Raw genomic sequence first — 11,468 nt, forward strand, 5'->3', positions numbered from 1 at the left:
AGCTACATTTAGGGTGGACTTGTGTCGGATAGTGAAGTGTCAATGGAATCTTAAATTTGGGAAGAAGAGTAGCAACCCCAATTATAAATATCTAACAGGAGTTGAAGGGGCGGTGGTATATATCTGTGTAACTAGACCTGGAAATGAGAACTGTAATTCTTGGTCAGATGCAGCTTGGAACACGGGAACGTCATGGGGGTATAAGCCAGAGGAAGCCATGACTCGTGTTAGTTCATCAGGAAAGCCTCTCCTCAAGAGGATGAATATTGCTGTACCCATTCCAAAATGGGGTTGTGATCCAGAGGTTTTGGACTGGAGATTCTCTTGCAATCCTCTCCTTATAACACTGGATGAACCCTCTCTTGGAGATGAAGGTCTCTATGTATTGGGACTGTATACCCCAGGTAGACAGGTTCAGCAGGGAACATTTTGGTTAAAAGCTGTTCCTGCACAGGACAAGGAACAAGAGGAGGACAAACCCCAAAGGTCAGGAGAAATGTTGGATGTTGATGGAATTGGAGAATTAGGCTATGAGGAGAAGTTAGCCGTAGAAACAGGCTACACAGAGAGGAATGAATGGTTGCTATGGATGAAGTATACTACAGAGCAAAATAACAAAACTGATTGTATTGCATGTGCAACCGCTAGGCCCCATTTAGGGACTATTCCCCTCAGATATTCAGAACAGGATCAAGTAGACTTACAGTGTATTCTAGCTTTGTATAATGCCACATATGACCCTAGTGATAATGTTCTGTGTCAATCTCTATCAGTTCGGTATCCAATAGCAAAAATTGATCAGGTACCACCTAGAGTTTATGCATATCCAGGTGACTACACTTGCTTCCTGAGAACAGGACCAGGAAGATGGGTAGGAAATCTAACTTCAGAGTTTTGTCACAACACCATCCCAATAAATACAGATACAGGAGGGTTTAAAGCCAGTTGGTTTCAAAACCAAACTACAGCAAGGAGTGACATATGGTGGTTATGTGGAGATATGAAATTAAGGCCTAGGTTGCCACCAGGTTGGGTTGGCAGCTGTGCTCTAGTTCAAGTGCTCATGCCATTTAAAATAATTTCATCAGAAGAGATTAAAGGAGGTGGAATGAATGTTGAAACCCTACACAGAAATAGGAGGTCAGTACCTGCTGGGTCCTTTGATCCTAGAGTTTATATAGACAATATAGGGGTACCCAGAGGGGTACCTGATGAGTACAAGGCCAGGAACCAGATAGCAGCAGGTTTTGAATCAATTTTCTTTTGGTGGGTGACAATTAATAAAAATGTGGATTGGATAAATTATATTTATTATAATCAGCAAAGGTTTATAAATTACACAAGGGATGCAGTAAAAGGGATAGCTGAACAATTAGGCCCAACTTCTTTAATGACACATCAGAATAGGATGGCTTTGGATATGTTGCTAGCGGAAAAAGGGGGCGTGTGCAAGATGTTTGGAACGTTTTGCTGTACCTTCATCCCCAATAATACAAGTCCAGATGGGAGTATCACCAAGGCGTTGGAGGGTCTTACATCCCTGTCCGAAGAATTGGCAGAAAATTCGGGTATCAACAATCCCTTCATGGACTGGTTGGAATCCTGGTTCGGTAGATGGAGTCATCTTGTGTCCAGCCTCCTCATCTCTCTGGCAGTAGTAGCAGCAGTACTTGTGACCTGTGGATGCTGCTGCATACCATGTATCAGAGGACTACTTCAAAGATTGATTGATGCGTCTATTACTAAAACTATGTATATTACAATGAAACCTTACAATAATGATTATGAGCAAATGGTTTGAGGTTGAGAATTAGATATGATCTCCCTTTCCCTATGGGGAATTCGGCAGAAGAAGGGTTAGGAAGTCCGACACTGGCATTAGGCCTTTGAATGTACCTATGTGAATGGTAGAGTCATATCTGTTCTCAAAAGGGGGGACTGACAGGGAATTCTGTATGTCCTTTTGATATCAATGTATTTCTGGGGTCTTACATGCATACTCTGTATATGAAAATGCTGTCTCACGATGATGATCACCTATAACCTTATTCTTCATAAGAAATTGTACGTGATGGATAAACTGTTTACTGCACCCAGTTGGACATTGAAACTACACGTCCACATGTTAGGTAGATACTGGGGCCATGAATACTTAGTAAGACAGGTTAATGAGGCTAATGGAGCTATAACTGTCATGAGGATAGATTAATGAGAATAATATTGGGGTCTTGTGTAATTTACCCAAGACCTATTAAAGCTTTCAGCACGTCTACACAAATACTAATAATTAACAGCCGAGTACAATCTGATTGGTTAACGAATATGAATATGATTGGTTGGAACCATTTATGCTTACTGTTGAATGATCAATTGTCCAATGAAATGTGATGATGTAATGTTACCGCCTACTCAAATGAGCATATAAGCTACCTAATTAAATCAGGAAAGGGGGAACATCCTGCAGATACATATCCTGTCTCTGTGTGTGTTTGTTCTCCGCTACTCGAGTAGGCCTCAGACCAAAATCTGGCAACCTTCCAGCATATCGATCTCCCATTGAGAGATAAACATCAAATCACAAACCCATCATAATGTAGCCACCCCCCAGTCCCCATAGAATATAATGTAGCCACCCCCTCCAGTCCCCATAGAATATAATGTAGCCACCCCCTCCAGTCCCCATAGAATATAATGTAACCACCTCCCAGTCCCCATAGAATATAATGTGGCCACCCCCCAGTCCCCATAGAATATAATGTAGCCACCCCAGTCCCCATAGAATATATTGTAGCCACCCCCTCCAGTCTCCATAAAATATAATGTAGCTCCCCCCAGTCCCCATATAATATAATGTAGCCAGTCCCCATAGAATATAATGTAGCCACCCCCTCCAGTCCCCATAGAATATAATGTAGCCACCTCCCAGTCCCCATAGAATATAATGTAGCCACCCCACTAGTCCCCATAGAATATAATGTAGCCTACCTCCCAGTCCCCATAGAATATAATGTAGCCACCCCCTGCCAGTCCCCTTAGAATATAATACAGCCCACATCCCAGTCCCCATAGAATATAATGTAGCCACCCCACTAGTCCCCATAGAATATAATGTAGCCACCCCCTCCCGTCCCCATAGAATATAATGTAACCACCCCCCAGTCCCCATAGAATATAATGTAGCCACCCCCCAGTCCCCATAGAATATGTAACCACCCCCTCCAGTCCCTATAGAATATAATGTAGCTCCCCCAGTCCCCATATAATATAATGTAGCCAGTTCCCATAGAATATAATATAGCCACCCCCTCCAGTCCCCATAGAATATAATACAGCACACCTCCCAGTCCCCATAGAATATAATGTAGCCCACCTCCCAGTCCCCATAGAATATAATGTAGCCACCCCCTCCAGTCCCCATAGAATATAATGTAGCCACCCCCCAGTCCCCATAGAATATAATGTAGCCACCCCCAGTCCCCATAGAATATATTGTAGCCACCCCCTCCAGTCCCCATAGAATATAATGTAGCTCTCCCAGTCCCCATATAATATAATGTAGCCAGTCCCCATAGAATATAATGTAGCCACCTCCCAGTCCCCATAGAATATAATGTAGCCACCTCCCAGTCCCCATAGAATGTAATACAGCCCACCTCACAGTCCCCATAGAATATAATGTAGCCTACCTCCCAGTCCCCATAGAATATAATGTAGTCACCCCCTCCCAGTCATAGAATATAATACAGCCCACCTCCCAGTCCCCATAGAATATAATGTAGCCACCCCCCAGTCCCCATAGAATATAATGTAGCCACCCCCAGTCCCCATAGAATATAATGTAGCCACCCCCCAGTCCCCATGGAATATAATGTAGCCACCCCCTCCAGTCCCCATAGAATATAATGTAGCTCCCCCCTCGTGAATGGCCCCACAGTTCAGTACTCAGTACTCACTGACATATTTTTTTAAAAAACACACAATCCTCACCTCTCTTCGTGCCCCGCACTGCTCCCGGGTCCGGTCTCAGCAGCTGCACTGCCCGACACACAGCGGGTATGTGATAAAGTGATGTCATCGCGCACCCGCAGTGTCAGAGGCAGAGGGGAATGATGGGAGAGGGAGCGTTAGTTCATTGCATTAAACTGTACCGGCGCATAGACGCCGGTATAGTTGAATGCGGTGGTGGCGGCGGCACGGGGAGTCAGCAGTGGCGGGGGGAGTCAGCACTGGTGGCAGGCTGGCCCCACAGTGGCCACTGGCTGGGGGCCCTTGGGGGAGCGGGAGCCCTAGGCAGCTGCCTGGTCTGCCTGCCGCAAACGCCGGCCCTGCTCATGGAATCACTAGACATGCTGGAGTATCGAAGCACTCTTCTAGACAATGATAAGAGTTGTTTTCCCCAAGACAGAAGTGAGTTACACAGGCACCCCAGGAATGTCGAGTCGTCAACTCGAAAACATTAGCAACATCAGTGTAAGTGGCATATGCAATTTCTGAGAGTCTTTTCACACATTTTTTAGAACAGCCTGTGCACCAGCAGAACAGAGTACATGTCTGACACATTGTGAACGACTAAAGAGGATGGTGAAGGAGTATCTCAAGCTCAATATCAATGCCATGAAGGGCAATTTGGACCCTTTTACATTTTGTTCTTCAAAAATGGATGAGTGGCCTGAGCTCACCTGTCATGCCGTGGAGGTTTTGTTATGCCTGTGTGTCTTTATCGCTGCTGGTGGTGTCCCGATGGATAAGAGCATTCGGCTGTCCCCTGAAAGTATAGATTACCTAACTTTCAACAAGATGAACAAGTCATGGATCTCCAATGACTTTTGTACCCCAGTCTCAGACTGCGCAGACTAGGCAATGGTGTAGTTTTTAGTGTCATGCATTGATCTCGTATGATAAGATGGCCAGGAAGTCTATTCACACTGCAATACTTTTGTGTTGCAGTACATTGCATAGGCAATAAAAAGACTACAGGTTCAAGGTTGCTAAACAGATTCATTAACAAAGAAAAATTTAAAAAAAAGTCAAAGTTTAAATTACTCTCTACTTCCATATGCCTAAATAACAAAACAAAAAAAAGTTGGCATTGATGTGTACATAATTGCCCAAACTAATAAAATGTTAAATATTTCAACATTACAATGAACGCTGAAAAAAACACCTTTATTTATTTGTCAAATTTTTCAAAAGAATGCAATAAAAAACAATGAAAACATTGTAAGTCACCCAAAATGGTATCAATAAAAACATCAGCTCAACATGCAAATATGGGTCCTAACACAGTTCCATAGATAAATAAAAAAAGCTATGGAAAAATGACAACGCAAAGTAATTTATTTTCTGAACTTTTTTCACTAGTTACCATAATTAAAAATAAAAATGCAAACTTGGTATCACCGTTATTGTACTGACTTAGAAAATCATGTTGCCAAGCCATATTTTACTGAACAATGAAGGGCATAAGAACAAAACACCGAAAAACAATTTCTGAATTGCATTTTTTTTTACCTCACATTTTTTACCCATTTTTTCAGCATTTTATATGGTAAAATGAATGGTACCACTAAAAACTAGAAGTTGTCCCAGGAGAAAAAAAAGTACTCATACGGCTATATTGATGGGGGAATAAAATTGTTATGGTTCATGGAAAAAGAGGATGACAAAAATGAAAGCGCAAAAAGGGTTAATCGTCTGGTCCTAAAGGAGTTGAAGTCTTGTGCTTCTGAGTCAGAGCAAGAAATGTACTGCAGTGATGGATGGGTGTACGTTCTTGTCAAAATATAAATTATGTTGAATTAGTCAGTCGCCCATGGCTACTCCCCTGACCCCAAAGATCCAACCACTATTCAGAAAGATGGCATTGCTAAAGTAGAAAACGTAGAAGGTCTAAAAAAAATTGAGACATTTCAGTTTTCTGTCGAAAACTGTTTCAATCAGGGACAAATATTTTTTTATCAACTCTCATTAAGAGCTGCCATTTGGACACATTGATTGATATACAACATACTGTTGTATTTGCAAAATCTACATCATCTTCATTGTCACATTTTGATCAAATTTTACTGGAACATCATTGCTGTTTACCCATTTCATCTTGCACAATAAGGGCTCATTCAGACATCAGTTTTTCCCATAGGCGTTCTGTCCGAGGTTTTCATGAACAGAACTCTTAACCATTACAATCTATGGGGTGGTTCACATATCCGTGTATTTTAGTAGTCTGAGTGGTCAGCACAAAATCACAGAGACTTGTCCAATTTTCATCCAAGTCTCATCTCAACCTCAATAATGCAAGTCTATCCATGAAAAAATCAGACAGATGCCATCCACGTGCTGTTCTTTTTCTGTGGACAATTTGATGTGAGAAGCTTGAGAAACCTCCATCAGTTGTTTTTTAATCCAAGAAAAAAATCTGGGGAAACTATGACCAAACTTTGGTGATAAAACTGACAACACACTGACCAAACTCTGATGACACTCTGGTCAAAACAGTGTTGAAACTTGTGGAAAAGAAAAATCATTTTAATGTCTGAATGAGGCGTAAGGTGCAGGAAAAGCTAAGCCACTAGTCAATATGTTGAAGAGAAAAGCCACATCACATCAAAACCTGAAAACATTATTGTTGGAATAATGCATATTGATCTGTATGTATTGCAACAACTACTACTGTACTGTTTGATATATTGTGCATATTGTGAGATTGTTAACAAAGTTCAGTGACAAAAAAAAAAACCAGACAGGATGCCCCCTCCTTCTCTTCCCTTCTTGTTGTTGTAATGCTCCCATGCTGCAAGCCACGGCAGATACCAGACTGATTATATTTCATGCTGTAAGCTGTTCAACCTGAATATGAATAAATCTACATTCTGTGTTGCCGACTCTGGATGTTACGCTGATTAATCCGCTGCTGACAGGTTATGGGCCCAGAGTCCTAGAGTCCCAGATCCCCAGAGCACAGAGAAAAGAAAAGAAAGGAAGACAGCAAAGATGGCCACCAGCAGCAGCAACTCCATGAAGTTTACAGTACCAAGTCTCACTAACCAGAATTATCAATCCTGGAAATTCAAAGTGAAAATGCTGCTGATAAGAGAAGGTACGTGGAAATACACACAGGAGCCTAAACCTGACCCAGTATCACAGGAGTGGATAGAGATGGATCAGAAAGCACAAAGTACCATATCACTCAGTATAGATGATGATCAGATTGTGCATGTGTGTAAAAGTGAAACTGCAAGAGAAATGTGGGAGCAGCTGCAAAAGGTGCATGAGAGGATAAATTTAAGCAATAAACTTTATCTCATGAGAAAATTGTACCAGTCTAAACTACAGAATGGCCAGGATATGCAGGACTACATAATAAGCATTCTAGAGATTGTAGAACGCCTGAGAGGCATTGGGGAAGATTTGAAGGACTTTCATGTAGCCGCATTACTGCTTAGTGGTCTTCCAGAAAACTATGACACGCTTGTAACCGCACTAGATGCACGCCCAGATGATGAGCTTACATTGGAGTATGTCAGAGGGAAGCTCATAGATGAATATAAGTAAAAAAGCTGAAAATGTAAACAGCAGGACATGCGATGCAGAATCTACTTTACAGACACAAAATCTAAATGATAACAGAAAGCACCTAAAAGAAACACGTGAATGTTTTGTTTGCAAGAAATCAGGACATTTGAAAGCCGACTGCAGAGTCTGGAAAGCTAGAATGAATCAGCTGAAAAAGCAAAGCAGTCTTCAAAGGGTTAAAAGTGCTGTGTCTGCAGAAAAAGATTCTGTGAATACTGAAACTGCATTTACTGTCAGTGTAAATACATCAAAGCATGCATGGTGTATAGACTCTGGAGCAACTAGTCACATGACTAATAAAAGGGACTTCTTTTCTAAGCTTAACCAAAGTAAGTCAGAGAAAGTGATTATGGCTAATGGTCAGTACATGACTTCACAAGGTATAGGAGATGGTTATATTGATTGTCAAATCTCACCAACACAAAGCAAGAAGATTCCAGTAAAAGATGTGCTCTATGTGCCTAGTCTTGAGAGTAATTTACTATCTATGAAGAAACTCACAAAACAAGGAAATGAAGTTACAGTTAAGCATCATAGCTGCATCATCTCAAAAGAGGGCCACACACTAGCAGAAGGAAAAATCACAAATGAACTTTACCAGCTTAAATGCAAAGAGTGTGTGTATACTGCTCAGGAAGAAAGGCACAATAACTGCATTCATGTATGGCATAGGTGCCTAGCACACAGAGACCCAGAAGCAATAAGGAAGTTAGTTCAAAAGCAACTAGCTGAGGACATTACAATTTATCTATGTAACCAGATAATGAAATGTACTAGCTGCATCAAAGGGAAAATGTCTAGAAAAGCTTTTCCTAAGAGAAGTACTACAAGAACAGAACAGACACTAGATTTAATACATACAGATGTCTGTGGTCCAATGAGCACTCAGACTCCTGGGAAGAAGAGATATTTTCTCACATTTATTGATGATCATTCAAGATATACAGTTGTCCATCTGCTTCACAGCAAGAAAGAAGTTCCAGAGAAACTTGAAGTATATCTAGCTGAGGTATATAATAAATTTGGGAGAATGTCAAAGATTCTACGTGCAGATAATGGGACTGAATACACAAGTAATGAGACACAGAGCATTTTAAAGAAAAATGGAATCCTATTTCAGACCACTGTACCGTACAATCCTGAGCAAAATGGTGTCGCGGAAAGAAGGAACCGAACACTCTGTGAAAGTGGAAGAAGTATGTTGTTTGATGCAAATCTGCCCACAGCATATTGGGGTGAAGCAATCATGACAGCATGCTATCTTCAGAACAGACTATCAGGTAAAGCTACAGAGAAAACTCCGTTTGAGCAATGGAACAGCAGAAAGCCAAAACTACATCATATAAGAATATTCGGAAGTAAAGCGCTTGCACATGTTCCCAAAGAAAGGCGAACTAAGTGGGAATCTCACGCTAAGGAAGGGATCCTGGTAGGCTACAGTGAAACCCAGAAAGGTTATAGGATTCTACATCCAGAAACAAACAAGGTCACAATAAGTAGAGATGTAGTGATTGATGAGAACTTTGTGTACCCCAAGTTTTGTGACATCACGCCAGTAGTCCAGCTGAAGTCACAATTACAAGACAATAACAAGGAGGATGTAGAGGTCTGGCTGGATTCTTCAACCACTGAAGGAACAACAGAAAAATTAGGTGAATCTGAAATCAGGAGATCTTCAAGATCAAACAGAGGTGTACCAGCTAAACGTCTATCCTACATAGTCAAGACACTACCTGAATCACAGCCGCAGTCATGGGATGAAATGCAAGAACTACCTGTCCATGAAAGAACAAAGTGAATCAATGCTGCTAATGAGGAAATCAAATCGCCTCATCAACTTCAAACTTGGAAACTCACCAAGCTGCCACAGGGCAAAAAGGCAATCAAGTGCAAGTGGGTCTTCAAAACCAAATATGACTCTGAAGGTAAAGTCCACAGATTTAAAGCAAGGTTGGTGGCAAAAGCATATTATCAAAAGTATGGCGAAGATTACGATGCTACGTTTGCTCCAGTCACTAAACAGACCACGTTCAGAGCTTTGTTAGCTGTAGCTGCTGTACAAAAGATGAATGTCAGACATTTGGATATAAAAACTGCCTTTTTAAATGGTGACATTGAGAAGGACTTATACATGACTCAACCTGAAGGTTATGTAAAAGGGGGTGAAGAGAATCTTGTTTGCAAACTACAAAAATCCCTTTATGGTCTTAAGCAATCAGCAAGAGCATGGAATACCAAGATGAATAAGGTCTTGTTGGAAGAAGGTTTTAAAAGAGGTCAAGTGGATCCATGCTTATACACAAAATATACAGATGGAAAGTGGATGTATATTCTCTTATATGTGGACGATGTGATTGTAGTTCATCAGGAAGACGCAGAAACTGGAAAAATGGCTGAAATTCTGAACCAGCATTTTGAAACGAAAGACCTTGGACAAGTGACATATTATCTAGGAATCCAAATCCAGAGAGAGGAAGATGGAAGTTTTCTTCTAAACTAAAGTGCAAAAATTAATTCGATTCTGAATCAGTTTGGAATGTCAGAAGCCAAAGGTATATCAACCCCAATGGAACCATCCTACCTGAAGCTGGAAGGAGAAGATGACCTGTTGCCAAACAATGAGAAATATCGTCAGGCAGTGGGGGCACTTCTATACATATCAACTATGACTCGACCAGATATCACAACAACCGTTGGAATCCTTTGCAGATATGTGGAAAAACCACGCCAAACAGACTGGAATACTGTGAAGAGACTTCTCCGATATTTAAAAGAAACGCAAGATGTAAATTTAAAGCTGTCTGCAACGGAAGATCTAGAACTCACCGGCTCTGTAGATGCAGATTGGGCTGGTGATTCGCATGATCGTAAATCCACAAGCGGATACTTGTTTAAAGTTGGAGAAAGTTTAATCTCCTGGTCTAGTAGGAAACAAGTGTCTGTTGCCTTGTCATCTACAGAAGCGGAGTATGTGTCCGCAGCCTATGCAAGCCAGGAGGTCATTTGGCTAAGACAATTGATGGATGATCTTAGCACACCGTCAACTCAGCCAATGGTGATTTATGAGGACAACCAAGGATGCATTAAACTTGCATGCAGTGAAAAGATCAGTGCTAGAACCAAGCACATTGACGTCAGACATCATCATTTACGTGATTTGATAGATCGTGGCATAATTCAGTTCGTCTATTGTGAAACTGATAAGATGGCAGCTGACATTATGACAAAGCCATTGCCACAAGCCAGGTTCCAAGAATTGAGAACCACACTGGGATTAAGAGGATAAGTAGTTGTTGAGTGGGGGTGTTGGAATAATGCATATTGATCTGTATGTATTGCAACAACTACTACTGTACTGTTTGATATATTGTGCATATTGTGAGATTGTTAACAAAGTTCAGTGACAAAAAAAAAAACAGACAGGATGCCCCCTCCTTCTCTTCCCTTCTTGTTGCTGTAATGCTCCCATGCTGCAAGCCACAGCAGATACCAGACTGATCACATTTCATGCTGTAAGCTGTTCAAACTGGATATGAATAAATCTACATTCTGTGTTGCCGATTCTGGATGTTACGCTGATTAATCTGCTGCTAACAATTATAGCTTCCAAAATGTCATAAAAGTAATGTGGTCCAGTATAAACAAAAAAAATAATAAAAGGGATTTCGATAAGTAGGGATGGTTTCATATTAGCGTTCGACTGAGCTGCGAAGGGCTGCGTACTTCCTCTGTTAAGCTCCACCTACTTCTGCACTTCCGTTTAGCTCCACCTACTTCTGCATGCGTCCTGTGTACCTATCTTTAACATTTGGTAGGCAGGACATGCGGATGTATGAGTATGTATGCTGATGCGTCGTTTTGACATGCCCGCCGAACTCACAGAAACGCAACATGAA

This window comes from Dendrobates tinctorius, unplaced genomic scaffold (genome assembly GCF_039654945.1).
Source record: "Dendrobates tinctorius isolate UK_male_01 unplaced genomic scaffold, ASM3965494v1 ptg000005l, whole genome shotgun sequence".
Taxonomy (NCBI): Eukaryota; Metazoa; Chordata; class Amphibia; order Anura; family Dendrobatidae; genus Dendrobates; species Dendrobates tinctorius.